The following is a 22,991-nucleotide window of genomic DNA, read 5'->3' on the forward strand; positions in this document are numbered from 1 at the left end:
AAAACTGTTTTTGCTTTTTCATTATGGGGTATTGTGTAGATTGCTGAGGATTTAAATACATTTAGAATAAGGCTGTAACATAACAAAATATGGAAAGAGTCAAGAGGTCTGAATAGTTTCCAAAAGCACTGTAAGACACGAAGTACTTCAAAGCCTTAACTGACAGGGAAGGGTGAATGGCTGGGATTAAGTAGAAGGGAGCTACCATGAACCACACTGTACAACAGGACAGATTCAGATGTGGGGTGTTTGTCATGGAGGTGAGCTGATGACATTACATGTTTTATCTAATGTCTTACATACAATCAATGGTCCATTTATTAGGTACACCCATCTAGTACCGGGTCAGACCCCCTTTCCCGCCAGAACAGCTTGAATTCTTTGGGGCATGGATTTGACAAGGTGAGGCGTTCAAATGTTTCTCAGTTGGTATCAAGATAATTAACGTGTGCCAGGAAAGCATTCCACACACCATTACACCACCTCCACCAGCCTGTACTGTTGACACCAGGCACGACTGGGCAATGGACTCATGCTGCTTACGCCAAATCCTGACTCTGCCATCAGAATGATGCAACAGGAACCGAGATGCATCGGTCCAGGCAATGTTTTTCCACTCTTCAATTGTCCAGTGTTGGTGATCACGTGCCCACTACTGGATACATTTTTCTCATTTTTAGCTGATAGGAGTGGAACCCGGCCTTTTCTGAGATACTGGAACCGGCGCGACTGGCACCGACGGTCGCTCAAAGTTTCGGTCACTTGTTTTGCCCAAGCTAAAGTTCAATCGAAGAGTAACTGAATGCCTCAATGCCTGTCTGCCTTCTTTATATAGCAAACCACGTGACTCACTGTCTGTAGGAGAGAATCATGTTCGTGATCGGGGTGGTGTACCTAATAAACTGTCTACTGAATGTGTGAATGACCTTTATGTCATAATGGACATTCATGAATTGCAATTAAATTGTCAAATTTTTAACAAAAATATTTAGATGGCAACACAGGTTGTTGCTAGCTTCCCCGACATGCCATCACAATTGACCATAATGTTGTCCTAGAAGGAAATGTCACTCAAAGAGAACAGTTTGCTGGGACGATTCAACAGGTATCATGTGGAGTTGAAGGAAATAGCACTTTTGATGAAGTTGCACGAATTACATCTGAGTCCTGTTATCCATTCAATTAAAATAATAATTAATATTATGACTCCTTTTTTATGTGGCAACATTGAATAAACAAATTGGGAATTCATTTTTTTCTTTCAGTCTTCCAAGCGAACACAAACTGCTCAATATGTGCACATCATTATACACACAGAGATGCCCAATGTATGACAAACTGGGTTTGGTCTGTTGTGTCATATACAAATAGCCTATGAAAATGGGTAACTCAAGTTTTGCTTGGATATTGGCCTATTCATCAAGATTGAAAACTGAGGGGTTAGACCTGTAGGCAGGCACAACTCCGGGTAGTTGTTGGCATCTCCTGCCTGGAATAGTCCCATTTGCATATGGTTTTGCCGACACCTGCTGTTTAAACTATCTGAACAAAAAAATATTCAAATTTTATTTGGAATGGCAAGCCAGATAAAATTAAAAGGGACTCTTTATATGACAAATATGAATTGGAGGGAAGAACTTATTACATATTAAAGCATTAGATCTCTCACTAAAGGCATCAGTTATACAAAAGTTGGTTCTCTAGTAAATAAGTAAAAATGTCTCACCCTATGTTCAAGAATGGCCCTTTTCCCTTTATTCAGATTACAACTGCTCACTTTCAGTTATTTAAACTCTAAATCATCTCCAAAATATAGTTTAAAAAAACAAGCCTTAGAAAGTTGGTTGCAATTTCAGTTTAATCCACCTGAAAAGATAGAACAAATAACACAACAAATATTAGTATATCAAATATACTAATTGATTAAAAAATATATTTTTGATAACATTTGAAAAAGGTATAATCTTTGAAAATGATATCATAAATAGGACTGGTGGAGTTATGTCACACATGCAGCTAACACAGACATATGGAAATGTCTGTTCTACCCAAAATTATAACCAACTAATTGCAGCATTACCACAAAAATGGAAGAGGTAAGTGGTGGCCCTGCATTAAAGACCAAAAATGGTTAAAGAAAATTGTGATGAATAAAAATATATACCAGTTTCATTTAAGGACCAAGAAATTGACAGCTGTGCCACATACATTGCAAAATAGTTTGGAAGAGATTTTCGATGTACCGATTCCATGGCACATGGTTTATGAATTGACACACAAAACAATGCCGGATTCAATACTTTGAATTTTTTCAATTTAAATTATTATTCTTGCAAACCAATAACATGTTAAGTACATGGGGGATACAATCTTCCCAGCACTGCATATTTTTCTGTGAGGAGGCAGAGTCATTACATCATTTATTTTGGTACTGTCCATATGTAGCTCGTTTTGGTCACAGGTCATAGTTCTAGAAAGTCTACGTGTCAGTCGGATGCACTATTCATGATTCAAAATGTAAAAACTTTAGACAAAGTCTTGTGACGAGACGGATCCATTTAGCCAATCAAAGAACAACGCGCTAACTTTCTGTGTTCAGCTAGATAGCTAGCCAAGCAGAGAGCTAGTTAGTTATTTTGATGTACATAGCTATCCTGACTTGCTGATATTTATTTGACATGTTAAAAGCGTACCCTGGGGCCTCCCGGGTGGCGCCAGAGACTCTGGGTTCGCGCCCAGGCTCTGTCGTAACCGGCCGTGACCGGGAGGTCCGTGGGGCTACGCACAATTGGCCTTGCGTCGTCCGGGTTAGGGAGGGTTTGGCCAGTAGGAAATCCTTGTCTCATCGTGCACCAGCGACTCCTGTGGCTGGCCGGGCGCAGTGCGCGCTAACCAAGGTTGACAGGTGCACAGTGTTTCCTCCGGCACATTGGTGTGGCTGGCTTCCGGGTTGGGTGGCACTGTGTTAAGAAGCAGTGCGGCTTTGTTGGGTTGTGTATCAGAGGACGCATGACTTTCAACCTTCGTCTCTCCTGAGCCCATACGGGAGTTGTAGCGATGAGACAAGATAGCAGCTACTAAAAACAATTGGATACCACGAAATTGGGGTACCCTGTTTGTTGCATGCATTCCACGTGTAATGACATGACTATCATTAATGTGATGACTGTTATTTATCAAATCAATGAATTATGTTTAATTGTAACTGAATTAAATGAATCATGTAACAACTAACTCATTAGAAATTTGGGGCACCACGGAAAACTTATTTAACAAGTTATTATCTCCCGACTACTCTAAAGATTTATAGATACAGTTGAAGTCGGAAGTTTACATACACCTTAGCCAAATACATTTAAACTCAGTTTTTCAGTTAATCCTCGTAAAAATTCCCTGTCTTAGGTCAGTTAGGATCACCACTTTATTTTAAGAATGTGAAATGTCAGCTCTTGTACAACACAACATTCGTTTGAAGTGAACAATATGTAGCGTGGTAAGTGACCAAGGTTCTTTAATAAGAAATACTCATGAACACAACTGATACAAAAACAATAAACGTGAAACGAACGAAAACCAAAACAGTACCGTGTGGTGAAAAACACAGACACGGAAACAAACACCCACAAACAAACAGTGAAACCCAGGCTACCTAAGTATGATTCTCAATCAGAGACAACTAATGACACCTGCCACTGATTGAGAACCATACTAGGCCGAAACATAGAAATCCCAAAATCATAGAAAAACAAACATAGACTGTCCACCCAACTCATGCCCTGACCATACTAAATAATGACAAAACAAAGGAAATAAAGGTCAGAACGTGACATCTAATGTATCTATGTATCTCGTCTCTTCTCATCTCTGCTGTTATATATGAACTGGGCTTCATTACTTTAAGTCAAAGCTCTATAAAATATTCATCTTGGGCATTTCCTGAGTGACTTTCATTTTTCATTTTTAACATCAGCATTTGTGAGTACTCTGTGTTGTAGATGACAATGAGACCAACAATCTAATGATTAGTGTGTAAGAAGAGCTGTATTTGCTTAAGCTGATACAGTTGAAGTCAAACGTTTACATACACTTAGGTTGGAGTCATTAAACCTCGTTTCAACCACTCCACAAATTTCTTGTTAACAAACTACTTTGTGCATGACACAAGACATTTTTTCCAACAATTGTTTACAGACAGATTATTTCACTTATAATTCACTGTATCACAATTCCAATGGGTCACAAGTTTACATACACTAAGTTGACTGTGCCTTTAAACAGCTTGGAGTCAATTGAAGGTGTACCTGTGGATATATTTCAAGGCCTACCTTCAAACTCAGTGCCTCTTTGCTTAACATCATGGGAAAATCAAAAGAAATCAGCCAAGACCTCAGAAACAAAATTGTAGACCTCCACAAGTCTGGTTCATCCTTGGGAGAAATTTCCAAATGCCTGAAGGTACCAAATTCATCTGTACAAACAAACACCATGGGACCACACAGCCGTTATTCCACTCAGGAGGAGACGCGTTCTGTCTACTAGAGATGAGAGACATACTTAAATCCATTTTCATATGATTTGATTGTTTCTTTTAATCATAACTTTACTTTTAATGCAAATCAAATGTTGTAAATGTAGGTCAGACCTTTTTTTGAATATTTAGCTATTGTTTTTATGTTTCTATGACAATCAATAAAAAGGGGGGTGTTACAAAGTTACAGAGTTGGTCCTGGAGAGAGGGCTGTGAGATGGTAGGCCAACAGTCACTGGCAGGTAATTCTGTAGCACCATTTGTACAGTCGAAACGTGTATGGCGGCGAGGCGGCGAGGGCTTGCATCAGTTCCACTGAGTTTCTGGTTTGAATAGTTTGGATTTAGTTAGGTTGACATGATCATCAAATCAAATCAAATGTATTTTATATAGCCCTTCGTACATCAGCTGATATCTCAAAGTGCTGTACAGAAACCCAGCCTAAAACCCCAAACAGCAAGGTGTAGAAGCACGGTGATGACATTACACGTTAGTGGCTAGAGCACAACGTGCTTCAAATGGAGCTGGAATTCATGTCGGCCCAATATGCTATAAGTCAATCAATTAAAACAAGTATATATTATTGTGCTCCTAACTATTTTGTTATTTAGAGACCTGGTTTGACTACAACAGTTTTGTCTAAACATTTACGCTACCCATGAACGTCCTGTTCATCGCTCACCCTGACTGCCATGTCTATGACACACTGAACGCAAACACCCTCTCCTGCCCTGACACACCCACCTTAAGGGGGGAGAGATTTAATTGAGGGTTGAGAGGCAATTTAAAGGAGAGCCAACAGAGAGAGGGCATGTCAGAGAGAGATGGATTAAAGAGAGGGATGAGAGAAAGAGGAAGTGGGAAAGAGAAGATGGTATGATAAATGTGTGTTCAGGCCTCACCAGTAGACTGTACGATAACACTGGAGACCAGTATTCTTGTCTGAGCTGGACGTCGCGTGAAGGGACCCGCGATCTGGCTTCAAGAAGTACTGTGGTTGCTGATGCACACTCAAGGCCTAGTGTGTGCATATTAGCTGTGATGACTTTCCTGCACAAACTGCATTCTCAGGTATTCATAGACAGGCTCCTGGTAGCATAAAAGAGTTGGGACATACATTGTATTGTTTAATATTTGTATCTGCCGATATTACATATACGTATTTAGCGATTTATATGAGCTTTTGTGCTAGTAGCTCAACTGGTGCTATTTTAAGTTCTAGACCATGAAACTCCACCCTTCACCACAGGGTGGCGGCAGAGTATCCTTTATGTGAGTGGAAACTGAGCTTGAGTGCTCCTTTTGAGAGAAAACAACATGGGGACAGGAGCACCTGAGGAGGGAGAGGAGAGTGATGACGAAGATGATGGAGACAAACAGAGGAGAGCCATGTGCCTTATTACCAGAAGCAGCTCGTTTTTGAGATGGCGCGATCGGCTAAGACACTTGAGGGAGGACGGTCATGTGTTACTAAGGCAGAGGTCCCAAGTCGAACCGGGGTTTGAATCGGGGGAAGCGGTACTCGCTAAGCAAGCAGGATGACATCCTTTATAGTGGAGACTTTTCTAAGGACTCTTTTGTTGAAGATGTCAAAAATGTATGTTGGTCTGATATGTATAAGGAGGAGCACTTGTACTTGCCAATTGTTGACAAGCATGCACCAGCTGTGAGAACTGTTGGAGCCCCTGGATCGATTATGAATTGACAAAATGTATGGTTCCAAGAAATTATGCAAAAAGGTAGCAAACAAGTCAGGCTACTCAACTTAATAAAGAAAAGTATCAATTATATTACCAAAACAAGATTTCATTCAAAGCTGTTCCTTGTGAAAAAAAGTAGTGTTGGCTCCACATGAAGATGTTGACTAATGAAACTCCATGTAGTAGGTTTCTGTAAATGAAATGTCAACAAAAATATATTTAATCAATTACTGATATCTTCAATATCCAGACCTCAGTGGCTACAGACAGTGCTACAATCTTTTCTCCCGCCCTTCTTACTGCCAAAGTGCTGTACAGACAGAGCGGGTGACACAACCCAGTCGTTTGATCTAAATGTTCCTTTGCCATACTGACTGGTAGCTTGCTAGCTAGCTAGCCAACTATGGCTAATTAACAGTCACTTCAAAAGTGCTGCCAGAATAATAGCAAAATAGCTGCATTTGCATCTGTTTTCCAGCTAAGATTTATTTGAATACATCCATAACAATGAGCTTATGATGTGTGACTTTGCCCTGCAGAAAAAAAAATTGCTCTCTTGTCAGGACACTGTTCAGACAAGACAATCCATGACATTCATTTGAGCTGATTTAAAAAAATGAAACCATGAAATGAAACCAAATGAAACCATTACGTTCGCTTTGTCATCCACCACCACTATAGCTACTTACTGCACGTCACATTTATCTGTACATTCCCTGGATTGTGCATTGGTTGAAATACCTGTCAGAGTCTGTGCTACTACTTCTGCTGCCTTGCTTCAGCCTTTTTGGGTGTTGATGGTGCTGCAGTGTTCACTTCGGTCAGGATGTTGCTCCAGTGTGTTCCTATGGAGCGAACCTTCACACCGATGCCCACTCACTGATTTAATCTCCCGCACTTTTTTTTACATTTACATTTACATTTAAGTCATTTAGCAGACGCTCTTATCCAGAGCGACTTACAAATTGGTGCATTCACCTTATGACATCCAGTGGAACAGCCACTTTACAATAGTGCATCTAAATCTTTTAAGGGGTGAGAAGGATTACTTTATCCTATCCTAGGTATTCCTTAAAGAGGTGGGGTTTCAGGTGTCTCCGGAATTATTTTTACATTTTACCTTTATTTAACCAGGCAAGTCAGTTAAGAACATATTCTTATTTTCAATGACGGCCTGGGAACAGTGGGTTAACCTGCCTGTTCAGGGGCAGAACGACAGATTTGTACCTTGTCAGCTCAGGGGTTTGAACTCGCAACCTTCGGGTTACTAGTCCAACGTTCTAACCACTAGGCTACGCTGCCGCCCCCTTCTAAACCAGCATTAGACAGTTTCCGGACTGTCGTGGTCCTGATGCTGTGATTTGTGTATGTAGATGTTTCCGCTGCCCTTCAGATCTTGGGTAGAAGTGCTGCCAGATAGTTCACGCCCCATTGGCTCTGACGTGTACCAGATCGAGTCCCCGATACACTCTCCTCTCCTTGGGTGGAGATCAAATGCAAGGGCGTTCTCCGGGAATTTCTCCAGTGATGTCACCGGGCATAGTGGGTTCCCCGGCTGCTCGAACACGAACATGAAAAACTCTTCCTTAGTGACCGTTTTGAAGTCAACAACTTTTTTCTTCTTTCTTCTGTTCTCTCAGCCCTGCAATGCACAGCCCAGTTTGTACTCTTAACTGTGTTTTTTTCGTTGGGGCTTTTCTCTAGGTCATTCAATGCAGTATCCTCCAAATCTGCCTGCCCGGGTATTATTTCCATCTCATTTTCCCATTCATCCATAGTCATGCCGCCGAAAAGATACAAATAATGTTCCAGTAATCCATTTTAGTTTTCACAACAAAGTATCGCTTTAGTCAGTCAACTGAGAAACGCTTTGTATGTATCCCAATTTGTAAGTCGCTCTGGATAAGAGCGTCTGCTAAATGACCTAAATGTAAAAAATGTAAATGTATGTTGGAGATCGCAATTCAATATTTAAACAATATTGAAAAGTTTGGAGTGACAGACAGCAAGGTTTATAGAAATCTCTGCTGTTGAAAACCAAATGTTAGTCTAAAAGAAATGGGAGATAATGTCTAGATGCTTTTTATGGTGGAGATCCAGTTTATACATTTCCTGTCAGATGGAACAGAGTAAATAGGCATTTCAACTTCATAGATTTACCCAGGGGTAACTTGTGAAATAGACACCGGCTGGAATGCGGTTTTATCCAATCAGCATTCAGGATTAGACCCACCCATTGTATAAAAGGCTAGTGTCTACAGTGTCTACATTGTCTCCTCCTTATATATGACCAATCAATTTAGGTCATTGACAAGTTCCGAAAAAGCACTGTTGTTGCCTGCTAACATAACTTTCTTTTATCTAGGGAAATGGTATCACTTCTCTTGCGTTCTGTGCAAGCAGTCAGGGAATATGCAGCAGTTTGGGCTACCTGGCTCATTGCGAACTGTGTGAAGACCATTTATTCCTAACAAAGACCGTAATTAGCGAAAGGCCAACTCTTTGTGTGGAAGACCAAGACGCTGTTTCATCAGCACAAGAATGAGTTGTTCAGAAGGAGTGAGAACTGAGCATGAGGCAGCCCATGCTATGGAAAGGTATGTCAAAATGGTTAAAAAAATGCAGAGGGAAGACCATTGTAGAATCTGGTGATGTCTTTGTTGTTCAAAAATTCAGGTGTTTTGGTTGACATCTTTTCCTGTAGTTGACGTTCAAGGATTTTTAAATTAATTTATTTAAAACATCTTAGAATATGCTTAACTCCAAAAAGTGTAGTCATTTCAAATTGTAGGTTAATTTAAACCTATACTGTCTTTACTTTCTGTGGATCTGTCTGACTCCTTATTATCTAGCATCTAAAAACAAAAATAGTGTAAGTTCCTAAATGCATTTCATACAAAAAACTACATTGAATCTACAGATAGCAACTTTGTTTGTTGCCAAATATATTAAAAATACAAACAAACAATGAACACAAAAACATTCCACGTAGTAATGGCACAATGTTTTCATACTAAACCATATTTTCTAATAGGGTAAAATAGGTTAAGAGAAGATTTTGGGATTGTTTTCTTCTACTGTCTCCAGTAGAAGGCCTTGCTTTTATTTCATCACACTCACAACCTTTCTGTAATTAGCTAGCCATTAACCTGTAAATAATGATCTTGTTGTGAGTTTATTTTTCTGTAATAATGATTACAAATGAGCTAAATTTAAGATGTCGTCAGCTATGATATGGTCATTATTTGAGCTGTCTAGCCAGCTAGCTTAACGTTAGATAGCTAGCTAACAAGCTAGAAATGAACCAAAACATTGTTTAGAAAGTTGCTTTTAGTTGCCTGATTTGCTATATTGACATATACTAAATTCATTTTTAAATGGATGGGTTTATTGGTGTTTAAATACATCATTTATGCTATGTTGGACCACCAGACTGCTGATGTCATGCAGCCTGTCGTTTTTGTGTTTATACTTTTTCATAACAACAATGACAAGTTTGATGTCGGATGACAATAGAATGTTCATGATGTCACTGAGACAACTGACTACAGACCTAAAACCAGACCCCAGTAGAAACCAGCCTTTAGTCTTGAAATCTTTGGTTGTTAAGTACACTACCGTACTCTATGTTTAGCACATGGCCTCACATGTGGATCCTTAAACAGATGGGTGGGGCTAAGGCTTAAGAGGGTGTGAACGGATCTGAATGGGTGTAGACAAGGAATCCAGTAGGTGTACCAAAACATTCAGGGGCCATTTTTATCAAAAGTGGGGTTACAAATGTATCAATTTTCAAAGCAGAATTAGTTTCCCATTGTTCCTCAACTGTAGTGTATGATATACAAATCTCTACTCTTATCCAATGTGAAAACACAATTTCAAATTTTGCTACATAAGGTCAGTCACATAAGTCAAGCTTATAAAGTAAGTGTGGGGAGCGGGCTGACATAAAAGCTTGCATGTTGAGAGCTTTCAGAACTTCTACTTCCAACAGAGGCTACAGTGCAACAATTTAACAAATCAACAATTTAACAATTCAACAATTTCAAAATGTGTATAAAACTTTTCTTTCTTTTTCTTACTGAAGACTGTCAATGACAGCTGCACCTGAACCTGACCTCTCTACATGGCAACGCTGACCTGAATCAACAGAAGCCCACAAAATCATGTGAACACATGAACGGCAAATTATATGCAAAAGATCTGTGCTGTGTTTTTTTATTTAATCTGACCTTAAATTGTCTGTGGTAGGATCATCTGGGCGAATATTCAATCTCCTCACAACACCGCCACAGCAGCCTGTATGATACTCATGGCTCCTATCTCAAACTTGCGGGGCTTAAAAAGTTCCCAATTCATTGAGGTAGCCATGCCATGTGTAAAAAGCCTTGATGGACTTGGGCTACCTCATGGGAAGGAAATGGAGGAGATCCTTGCAGAGTTTGATCAAGCAACCAATCTTCAGGAGGCCTTGTGTCAACACCTCCACCCCTGGCTACCCCTGACATTGAATTGTGTAAGAAAGCAGAGATTGAATTTCAAATTAGCTTGATGTTGAAACCAGGTGGGAAAGCAGTTTGGGAAATGTTACAATTTATTCAAACCATTCTTGGTTTATTGATGAAAATTCTCCAAAATTGAAAATGTAAGATGCTTCCGTGTTTAAATCCCCTGATTTTTCATTCTTCAGCTTTTGAAGAAAAAGCACAGACATGCACAGACATGAAATACAACTACTCCTATTTTCTTATTTCACTGTGGTGTTCATGTCCCCATGAACCCAGTGATGTTGTGTGTCGTCAACAATTGGCATGCTGACTGCAGGAATTATCCACCAGAGCTGTTATCAGAGAATTTATTGTTAACTTCTCTATCATAAGCCCAACATCGTTTTAGAGAATTTGACAGTACGTCCAACCAACTTCACAAACTCAGACCACGTGTAACCATGCCAGCCCAGGGCAGTCCACGTTCTTCACCTGCGGGATTGTCAGAGACCTGCTGATGAAACTGTGGGTTTGCATAACCAAATAATTTCTGCACTAACTCACCAGGTCTTGACCTTGACCTGACTGCAGTTCGGCGTCGTAACCAACTTCAGTGGGCAAATGCTCACCTTCACTGGCACTCTGGAAAAGTATGCTCTTCACAGATTAATCCCGGTTTCAACTGTACTGGACAGTATGGTGTTGTGTGGGTGAGCGGTTTGTCGATGTCAACGTTGTGAACAGAGTGCTCCATGGTGGTGGTGGGGTTATGGTATGGGTAGGCATGCGCTATGGACAATGAACACAATTGCATTCTATCGATGACAATTTGAATGCACAGAGATACCGTGACGAGATCCTGAGGCCCATTGTAGTGCCATTCATCCACCATCATCATCTCATGTTTCAGCATAATAATGCACGGTCCTATGTCGCAAGGTCTGTACACAAGCGTGTTCTAATTCCATCCAATAACCAGCAACTTTGCACAGCCATTGAAGAAGAGTGGGAAAACATTCCACAGGCCACAATTAACAGCCTGGTCAACTCCATGCAAAGTAGATGTGTTGCGCTGCATGAGGCAAATGGTGGTCACACCAGATACTGACTGGTTTTCTGATACACGCCCCTACCTTTGTTTTAAAAGGTATCTGTGACCAACAGATGCATATCTGTATTCTCAGTCATGTGAAATCCATAGATTAGGGCCTAATTAATTAATTTAAATGGACTGATTTTGTTATATGAACTGTAACTCAGTAAAATCTTTGAAATTGTTGCATGTTGTGTTTATATTTTTGTTCAGTATATATGGAAAAAAACAAGGGCCTATGATTAGTAGCTAACAAGCCTGCATCACTATAAATACATCATCACTACAAAAATACCATGACAATAGAGTTCAACACACTTTGAGTGCAATCCCTTGCTATCCATTGACAGCTGTCATATTCCCATTTTTTGAGGCTCATGGATAGTAGAAATTGGGGTACCGTATAATTAAATTCCCCTGCCAGTCTAGCATGGGAGTGTGAAAAAGTAGACAATAACCACCACACCCATACATCTCCCCCTCATAACATTTGTGACAGAGAATATCCTACATAGAATACTGGTGAGGATGGCGAGGGAACGATTTCACCAATGGGGTCCTCTTCATTTTCTTGGGGCTCCTCATCCTCATTGCCTGGGTAAACATCAAAATCGCCCAGGGCCAAGATCGCTACAGCAACCAAGCGGGTGAGATGGAGATGGGTGATCGCTCTACGTGGGATTTATCACCACAGTGCTCCTCTTCTTTTGGGAGGGGTTTCTCTGCAGCTCCTGCCCTCTAACTGGTCAGCCTGGCGATATAGAGACCAGCATTGTGCCTTGCGTGGACAATACTTTACAAGTTTTGGATTATGTGGGCAAGCCTGACGATATGTGAGAACAAGACTTCTGGCATGAGGACAAGCATTGTGATTTGAAGACAGTGCTTATGAGGAAAGCCTACGCAAATCTCTCAATAGTAAATGTTCATAATATGAACATGGGTAAGGTAATACATGGGTAAGGTAATATGGGTAAGGTATCTGATACGTGAGTGGAGGTGTGGAGGTGTGTTGAGTGGTGAGTGAAATAGGATGGTGATTTCATAGGTAAATACAGGGAATTTGTCCTCAGTTTGACTTTAATCTGAGTATCTGAGATATGAGAGGACGATAATTGGACTTTAGAACTTCCTTATTATGGATCATATTTATGGCTCCTCAACAGCAATCAGGCTGTGTCCCGATTGGCACACTATTCCCTATATAGTGTATTACTTTTGACCAGAGTCAAAAGTAGTACATTAAATAGGGAATTAGATGCCATTTGGGACGCAGTCACAGTCCTATTGAATACACAATAAGCAACTGCTGTTCTAACTCTGGTATAATAATAATTATTACAGTGCCTCTCTAACCATGTTGTTGCATATGTGACAGACCTGCTCAAATCTGTCTCATGTAGCAAAATTGAAATTGTTTATTTTACATGGATAAAAGTAGAGACTCAGAGCTACAAAATGGTATATCATACACTATAGCTGAGGAACAATGGGAAAGTAATTTTGCTTTGAAAGTTGATAAACTTGTAAACTCACTTTTGAGAAAATGGCCTTTGAATGTTTTGGCACTACTACTGGAGAGTCATTCAGCATTGTTCACACTCTCTTATGTTTTATCCCCACCCATATCTTTAAGGGTTGTTCCAAGCGTTCTGTACTAACAACATCTGGCAAGGACCCCAGTAAGTAAAGACCTTAATTATACACAGATTCAAAGTAGGTAAGCTAACTTGCTAGCTACTTCCAGACACAAATGAGAGAACATCTCACTGAACATTACTCTCCCTAGCAGAGCTGGTTAGGCTGTTATGTTATCCAGAGTGTTGGTGACTGCAACTGTAATGTCAGATTGTCCATTTGTAAATTCAGAGCACACACTGGAAGCTCTGGCCGATGAGTAGGGTTGATTCTTACGTTCTGACCTCACAACGGCAGTCAAGCACCCAAGCTAACTGGCTAACATTGGCTAGCTACTTCCAGACACATAATAAGAGAAAACCTTACTCTGACCATTTTACTCACCATAGCAGAGCTGGTTAGGTTGTTTTCATGTTATCCAGAGCATTGGTGACTGTGCTGTAACTGTGCTGCTGGCAACAATTTAATTACGCTTTTTTTGCTGACGTTTACTGACACCGCCCATATTCAACGGATGTTGAGCGTTTGTAAATTCATCAGTTATCCTGCACTCTGGCACACTCAGACGAGAGTATTTTGTTAAGACATGTACAGTGGGGCAAAAAGTATTTAGTCAGCCACCAATTGTGCACGTTCTCCCACTTAAAAGATGAGAGAGGCCTGTAATTTTCATCATAGGTACACTTCAACTATGACAGACAAAATGAGAGAAAAAATCCAGAAAATCACATTGTAGGATTTTTAATTAATTTATTTGCAAATTATGTTGGAAAATAAGGATTTGGTCAATAACAAAAGTTTATCTCAATACTTTGTTATATACCCTTTGTTGGCAATGACAGAGGTCAAACTGGAGACTTTTTGTTTGATGCAGAACTTACTCGGGAACCTGCGTGCTATGTTCCTGATTGTCAACTTCTGTCTGAAATTGCATTAATAAAGGTTTTCGAATGATTTAATTAAAGATATTGTCATAATGCTAATTTCACCAATGACGGCAGGGTAGCCTAGTGGTTAGAGTGTTGGACTAGTAACCGAAAGTTTGCAAGTTCGAATCCCCTAGCCATTGAAAATAAGAATTTGTTCTTAACCTACTTGCCAAGTAAAATAAAGGTAATAAATTAACCAAGGATGTAAGGAAGGAACCCTAACAGCTTATAAAGTTTTACTACGTGATACATAAAATAAAACGTGTTAGACAGGATTACCTAGACATACTGACCAGCCCAAATAGATAAAAGCAGCTATATGGCAGACCAATCCAAATACATCTCTCAGCATGTCCAGCCATTATCTCAGCCGATCATGGCTAGCGGGAAGGTTGCTGACTTTTTCTGTGGCTAAAGCAACTAGACTGGTAATTTAACAAATGTATTTGTATTTACAGATGACATACAAGTTTGATATTAAGGTACACCTGTTGCGACTCTAGGGGCAGTATTTTCATTTTTGAAAAAAAAATGCTCCCGATTTAAACGGGATATTTTGTCAGGACAAGATGCTAGAATATGCATATAATTGACAGCTTTAGATAGAAAACACACTAACGTTTCCGAAACTGTAAAGATATTGTCTGTGAGTATAACAGAACTGATGTTGCAGGAGAAAGCCTGAGAAAAATTCAATCCGGAAGTGCCCCATATTTTGAAAGCGTTGCGGTCCAATGAGTCCCTATTGAGCTGTGAATGTGCTATCAACCAGCTTACGCTTTCTACGTATTCCCCAAGGTGGCTACAGCATTGTGACGTAGATTTACGCATTTATGTTGAAGAATAGCCGTAGGCGGCTACATTGCGTAAGTGGTCACCTGATGGCTCCCAGGGTGACTCTCGCCTAAAATACAGAGGAAGCCATTACTCCAATCGGTCCTACTGAAAAACTATTTGTCCCGACTATTTGTCCCGAATAGATATTTGAAAAACACCTTGAGGATTGATTATAAACAACGTTTGTCATGTTTCTGTCGATATTATGGAGCTAATTTGGAATCTTTTTTGCTGTTTTCGTGACTGCAATTTCCGGGCGATTTCTCAGCCAAACGTGTAGAACAAACGGAGCTATTTCGCCTATAAAAATAATATTTTGGGAAAAAAATGAACTTTGGCTATCTACCTGGGAGTCTCGTGAGTGAAAACATCTGAAGTTCATCAAAGGGAAACAATTTAATTTGATTGCTTTCCTGATTTGGTTGCCTGCTGCTAGCAAGGCATAATGCTATGCTAGTCTATGATAAACTTACAAAAATGCTTGTCTAGCTTTGGCTGTAAAGCATATTTTGAAAATCTGAGATGACAGGGTGATTAACAAAAGGCTAAGCTGTGTTCCAATATATTTCACTTGTGATTTTCATGAATAGGAAGATTTTCTACAAAGATTTATGTCCATTGCGTTTTGCTAATTAGTGTCAGGCGATGATTACGCTCCCGGACCCGGGATGGGGAGTCACAAGAAGTTTTAAGGTGCTTTATCTTGGCCAGGTTGCAAATATAAATGAGAACTTGTTCTCGACTTGCCTACCTGGTTAAATAAAGGTGAAATAAATAAATAAAACAAACATGAAAGTTGACATGTTCGAGAAGGCATTTCTACCCCCCAAATTTAAAAACAACGCTTACGTTCTAACAGCTCTCCTGTGAAGTAGTGACCCGTGACATACGCCTGGTTTCCTGAAATGGGCCACATATATCCATCTGCCCAGGAACTACAGTTTAAAACTAGCCAGAAGTCTAAATCTGGCACATTTACAGAAATATTGATTGATTTGCATTCCCAGAAAACTGGGAACAGTCCCAGAACATTAGTTCTGACATTAATGTTTTTGATATCAAAACGTTGTTGTTTTTCAGAAAATGTTTAAATGAAATATATTTGGGAATATTCTCCTAAAATTCACTCAAATGTTGTGATAACCATCACAGATGTTGTCATTGGGTTTCCAGGTAAAGTAATAACACAAGTAATGTTTTTAGAACATACTGCCACTACAAAACGTGAGAGCAACGTTCTGGGAATGTTCTTGCAAGCAAACAGATTTTGTGTTATGAGAACTATTTTTTGCGAACTTTCACAGAACCAATTTTGGTTTGCTGGGTTGTCCCTGTCAAAAAAAAAAAATCAAAAAAGTATGTTTTATATAATATACCATTCATGCTTTTGTTTATTTTTAAACTGCAAATTCTGCTCTTTGCTCAGAGATGTTTACATAACATTTATTTACTGTATCTACAGGTAATGTACTGTATCTAGAGAATCTGTGCAGACATGGCACATAACTTTTACTTTCAACTTCAGCAGCAGCTACAAATATAGATACACTATACACACATGTGCGCATGCACACACATGCACGCACACACAAATCCTGTAATAATTCTTTCAAATAAAAAGTGATTTCTTATTTAAAAAATTCACATAAAACTTTATTTATTTTTGATTCACCCAGACTGTCAATAGAATGGTCAAAAACATGACATATTTATCAGTTCATTTTCTAAATCATGAATGAATCACAAAATCTGTTGAACTTGTTTGACTAACATGGTCATTCCAGTTCATCCATTTGATCTTACTGGGGAACATGACACCTGTATGCTGCTTAACTCACTGGAATGTGTCTCTGATAGAAAGAGAGGAGGGAAACGTGAGAGACCGAGATGGATGTGTCGGGACAGTGGGAGAGAGTGAGAGGGAGGGATGGAGAGATGTGGGAAAGACAAAAAAGAGAGTAAGAGGAACTCAGATGATACGTGCAAAGAATGAAAGACAAAGAAAGAGGGAGAAAAGTATCCAGTATATTTGCTACATATGAATCGTTTTGCAATATGTTTCATAACAAAGAAACGTCTGAACATTCTCAAAATTATTTTCTAAATTACCTGAAAGAAAAACCCTGAACTAGCCCCAATTTCATAGTGCTGACAATAACACAGTTGTAACATTTACAGAACCTAACACAAATGTGTGAAAACAAAGACTGACTGGACAGGTCTGCTGGTATAGTAACGTTATAAAATGTTAGTTTTTCTCCCATGATGACAATGGATAAACTAAGGTGTTGTGCTTTAAATGATTGCTAAGGAACAGTGCAAAATACTTGATATACAGTACCAGTCAAAAGTTTGGACACACCTACTCATTCAAGTGTTTTTCTTTATTTTTACTATTTTCTACATTGTAGACTAATAGTGAACACATAAACTATGAAAAATAACTTATGGAATCATGTAGCAACCAAAAAAGTGTTAAACAAATCAAAATTGATTTTAGATTCTTCAAAGTAGCCACCCTTTGCCTCGATGACAGCTTTGCACACTCTTGGCATTCTCTCAACCAGCTTCACCTGAAGTGCTTTTCCAACAGTCTTGAAGAAGGTCCAACATATGCTGAGCAACTCATCCCAAACCATCTCATTTGTTTTGAGGTCGGGTGATTGTGGAGGCCAGGTCATCTGATGCAGCACTCCATCTCTCTCATTCTTGGTCAAATAGCCCTTACACAGCCTGTAGATGTGTTGGGTCATTGTTGTGTTGAAAAACAAATGATAGTCCCACTAAGTACAAACCAGATGGGATGGCGTATCGCTGCAGAATCCTGTGGTAGCCATTCAAGTGTGCCTTGAATTGTAAATAAATCACAGACATTGTCACCAGCATAGCACCTCCACACCGTCACACTTCCTCCTCCATGCTTCACGGTGGGAACCACACATGCAGAGATCATCTGTTCACCTACTCTGCGTCCCACAAAAACATGGCGGTTGGAACCAAAAATCTCAAATTTGGATTCATCAGACCAAAGGTCAGATTTCCATCGGTCTAATGTCCATTGCTCGTGTTTCTTGGCGCAAGCAAGTCTCTTCTTCTTATTGGTGTCCTTTAGTAGTGGTATCTTGGCAGCAATTTGACTATAAAGGCCTGATTCCCGCAGTCTCCTCTGAACAGTTGATGTTGAGATGTGTCTGTTACTTGAACTCTGTGAAGCTTTTATTTGGGCTGCAATTTCTGAGGCTGGTATCTCTAATGAACTTGTCCTCTGCAGCAGAAGTAACTCTGGGTCTTCCTTTCCTGTGTCGGTCCTCATGAGAGCCAATTTCATCATAGTACTTGATGTTTTTTGCGACTGCAGTTGAATAAACTTTTAAAGATATTTTCCGCATTGACTGACCTTCATGTCTTAAAGTAATGATGGATTGTCAGTTCTCTTTGCTTATTTGAGCTGTTCTTTCCATAATATGGACTTGGTCTTTTACCAAATAGGGCTATCTTCTGTATACCACCCATACTTTGTCACAACACAACACAAAATTCCACCAATGAACGTTTAACTTTTAACAATGCACAGGTCACTACCTCATGAAGCTGGTTGAGAGAATACCAAAAGTATGCAGAGCTGTCATCAAGACAAAGGGTGGCTACTTTGAACAATCTCAAATATAAAATGCATTTTGATTTGTTTAACACTTAGTTACTACATGTGTTATTTAATAGTTTTGATGTCTTCGCTAATATTCACCAATGTAGAAAATAGGAAAAATATAGGAAAACCCTGGAATGAGTAGGTGTGACCAAAGTTTTAGTAAATATAATCATTTTGTTTTGAATGGATACACTACTAATCTATTGGCTATCTCATATAGTGACTTCAGAAAGTTTTCATACCCCTTGTCTTATTCCACATTTTGTTGAGTTTCAGCCTGAATTCAAAATGAATTCAATATTTTTCTCTCTCACCCATCTACACACAATACCCTATAATGACAAAGGGAAAACATGTTTTTAGAAATGTTAGCAAATTTATTGGAAAGAAAAACAGAACTATCTAATTTACATAAGTATTCACACCACTTAGTCAATACATGTTAGAATCACCTGGCAGTGATTACAGCTGTATCTTTTTAGTTAAGTCTCCAAGAGCTCTGCAAACCTCGTGCTTCTACACCTGCATTGCTTGCTGTTTGGGGTTTTAGGCTGGGTTTCTGTACAGCACTTTGAGATATCAGCTGATGTACGAAGGGCTATATAAATACGTTTGATTTTGATTTGATTGTACAATATTTGCACAAATTCTTCAAGCTCTGTCAAGTTGGTTGATGATCATTACTACATAACCATTTTCAAGTCTTGCCATAGATTTTCAAGTCGATTTAAGTCAAAAATATAACTAGGCCACTCTGGAACATTCAATGTCATCTTGGTAAGCAACTCTAGTGTATATTTGGCCTTGTGTTTTAGGTTGTTGTCCTCCTGAAAGGTGAATTAATCTCTCAGTGTCTGGAGGAAAGCAGACTGAACCAGGTTTTCCTCTAGTATTTTGACTGTTCTTTTTAACCCTGAAAAACTCTCCAGTCCTTAATGATTACAAGTATACCCATAACATGATACAGCCACCACTATGCTTGAAAATATGGAGAGTGGTACTCAGTAATGTGTTGTATTGAATTTGCCCCAAACATAATGCTTTGTATTCATGACAAAAAGTTAATTGAGTTGCCACATTTTTTGCAGAATTACTTTAGTGCCTTGTTGCAAACAAGATGCATATTTTGGAATATTTATATTCTGTACAGGCATCCTTCTTTTAACTCTGTCAATTAGGTTAGTATTGTGGAGTAACTACAATGTTGTTGATCCATCCTTTTCTCCTATCACAGCCATTAACTGTAACTTTTTTAAAGTCACCATTGGCCTCATGGGGCAATCCCGGGTCAGCAGTTTCTATCCTCTCCGGCAACTGAGTTGGGAAGGAAGCCTGTATCTTTTTAGTGGCTGGGTTTATTGATACATGGGGCAGGATGGCAGGTAGCCTAGTGGTTAGAGTGTTGGACTAACAACTGAAAGGTTGCAAGCTCAAATCACCAAGCTGACAAGGTAAAAAAAAAAATCTGTCATTCAGCACCTGAACAAGTCAGTTTACCCATTGTTCCTAGGCTGTCATTGAAAATAAGAATTTGTTCTTAACTGACTTGCCTAGTAAATAAAGGTAAAAAAAAATACACCATCTGATGTGTAATTAATAACTTCACCATGCTGAAATGAATATTCAATATCTGGTTTTTGTATTTTTTATCCATCTACCAATAGGTGCCCTTATTTGCGAGGCATTGGAAAACCTCCCTGGTCTTTGTGGTTGAAATTCACTGCTCGACTGAGGGACCTTACAGATAATTGTATGTGTGGGGTACAGAGATGAGGTAGTCATTACAATATCATGTTAAATAATTATTGCACAAAGAGTCCATGCAACTTATGTGACTTGTTAAGACATTTTTTACTCCTGAACATATTTGGGCTTGCCATAACAAAAGGGTTATTCATTTGTAAAAAATTTCTAACAACATAATTCCACTTTGACATTATGGGGTATTGTGTGTGACACAAAATCTCAATTCAATCCATTTAAAATTTAGGCTGTAACATAATAAAATGTGGAAAAGGTCAAGGGTTGTGAATATTTTCTGAAGGCACTATACCAAATGAACTAGTTTGAACTGTATTTGGAAAGTCCTCTGTCCATAAAGTTCCATAAAAATTCCCTATTGTTGATAAACATAAAATATAAGTGAAATGTACATGTATATTTACCATGATATGTGATGTCAAATCTATGTATATTTTACCAGTCATATGATATTATGCAGTAAAACTGAGTTATAGTGATGGACGAAGAGTATAACTGAAACACTTTTCAAAATCAGTTAACTCATTTAAGTTTTAGACTCACATGTTGTACACACTGACAGATACACATGCATGCGCACACACACACAGTCATAACAAAAATACAGACTTGTACACACAATCATACACACACCCACAGAACAAATATACAGAGACGTTTTATATACACACACGTACGTTTCTTCTTTAGCCTCTACTGGTCCTATACAGAAACTTGCTGGTGTTATTACCTCTGTCACTTTGTGTGTTGGTGCAAGTGTTCCCAGACAAGCCACACACACACACACACACACACACACACACACACACACACACACACACACACACACACACACACACACACACACACACACACACACACACACACACACACACACACACACACACACACACACACACACACACACACACACACACACACACACACACACAGCAACTGGGTTCGAGTTGGGCCTGTTCAGTGGTGTTTCTGTAGCTTTTCCATAGGGCTGAGAGGGAGGATGAGAGCATGGGATCAGTAGGTTGTTAACACTGAGTAACATGGTCCCTCTGTCTGTCTGTCTGTCTGTCTGTCTGTCTGTCTGCAAGAGCCTGGTTGGTCCTCCATCCTCTATGGGCCGCCACTGTAGGAGTAGTCTGCCTTGTTGTGCATCACCAGCTTGTTGTCCACAAAGTAGAAACTGTCGGACTGTGTCTTGTACGGGTGCAGGATCATCTCTCGCACTGCAGGGAGCAACAGAGACACAACACATGATATATATTCGTTTTTTTAAATTGCTAACAACCATTGTTCAATACTGAAGCCACTTTTTCAAAACTGTTCACACAGTCTGCATTACCAACACGCATCTTGGCCGAACAATTAATCTCACCTCCAAAACTCACTCAAACCACCAAAACACTTCATACTGTCCATTTCTCAAAATAAGCTCGTTCGACCCTAACACCGGCAACAATTCTCACTCAGAAAGCATACATTGTCACTCATAACACACTGACCTAAAAAACACTAACAACAGGGAGCATTACATAAATTATGTTTTCTCTTTGAAGTGTGAATTATTTTTCACATAAATTAGTATTTCATTATAGAATAAGAATAACACCTTCTCACTTACTTAGAAATATCCTTGATTTTTAAAGAAAATATTTTTTTGGTCCATTCAAATAACTTGTTGAGTATCTGAGGCTTCAATTACAGGCTCAAAATGGCTAGAAACAAAGAACTTTCTTCTGAAACTCGTCAGTCTATTCTTGTCCTGAGAAATGAAGGCTATTCCATGTGAGAAATTGCCAAGAAACTGAAGATCTGGTACAATGCCATGTACTACTCCCTTCACAGAACAGCACAAAATGGCTCTAACCAGAATAAAAAGAGGAATGGGAGGCCCTGGTGCACAACTGAACGAGGGGACAAGTACATTAGAGTGTCTAGTTTGATAAACAGACGCCTCGCAAGTCCTCAACTTGCAGCTTCATTAAATAGAACCCGCAAAACACCAGTCTCAATGTTAACATTGAAGAGGCAGAGTTCCTCTGTCCAGTGTCTGTGTTCTTTTGCCCATTTAATCTTTTATTTTTATTGGCCAGTCTGATATATGGCTTTTTAAAATGTTTAACTCTGCCTAGAAGCCCAGCATCCCGGAGTCACCTCTTCACTGTTGATGTTGAGACTGGTGTTTAGCGGGGGTGAACATACTGAACAAAAATGTGAACATACTGTATTGTACTGTAGTATGTAGTTCAATTGTCATTGAAGGATGCACATCTCACCAGTTGTTTGGCGGAAAATTCGTACTATAGATGCAACTGTTGAACACTGCAGATTTGGCTGGACCCTTAAACCGGCCTCTCTCGAAGAGAGACCAT

At 39.4% G+C, this 22,991-nt stretch overlaps 1 pseudogene; it reads right to left on the minus strand.

Annotated features, from left to right (window-relative positions):
• Positions 1-16,671: 16,671 nt before the first annotated feature.
• Positions 16,672-22,991, minus strand: part of LOC118396332 (protein unc-119 homolog A-like) — a 45,273-nt pseudogene continuing 38,953 nt past the window's right edge.

Source organism: Oncorhynchus keta, chromosome 17 (assembly GCF_023373465.1).
Source record: "Oncorhynchus keta strain PuntledgeMale-10-30-2019 chromosome 17, Oket_V2, whole genome shotgun sequence".
NCBI lineage: Eukaryota > Metazoa > Chordata > Actinopteri > Salmoniformes > Salmonidae > Oncorhynchus > Oncorhynchus keta.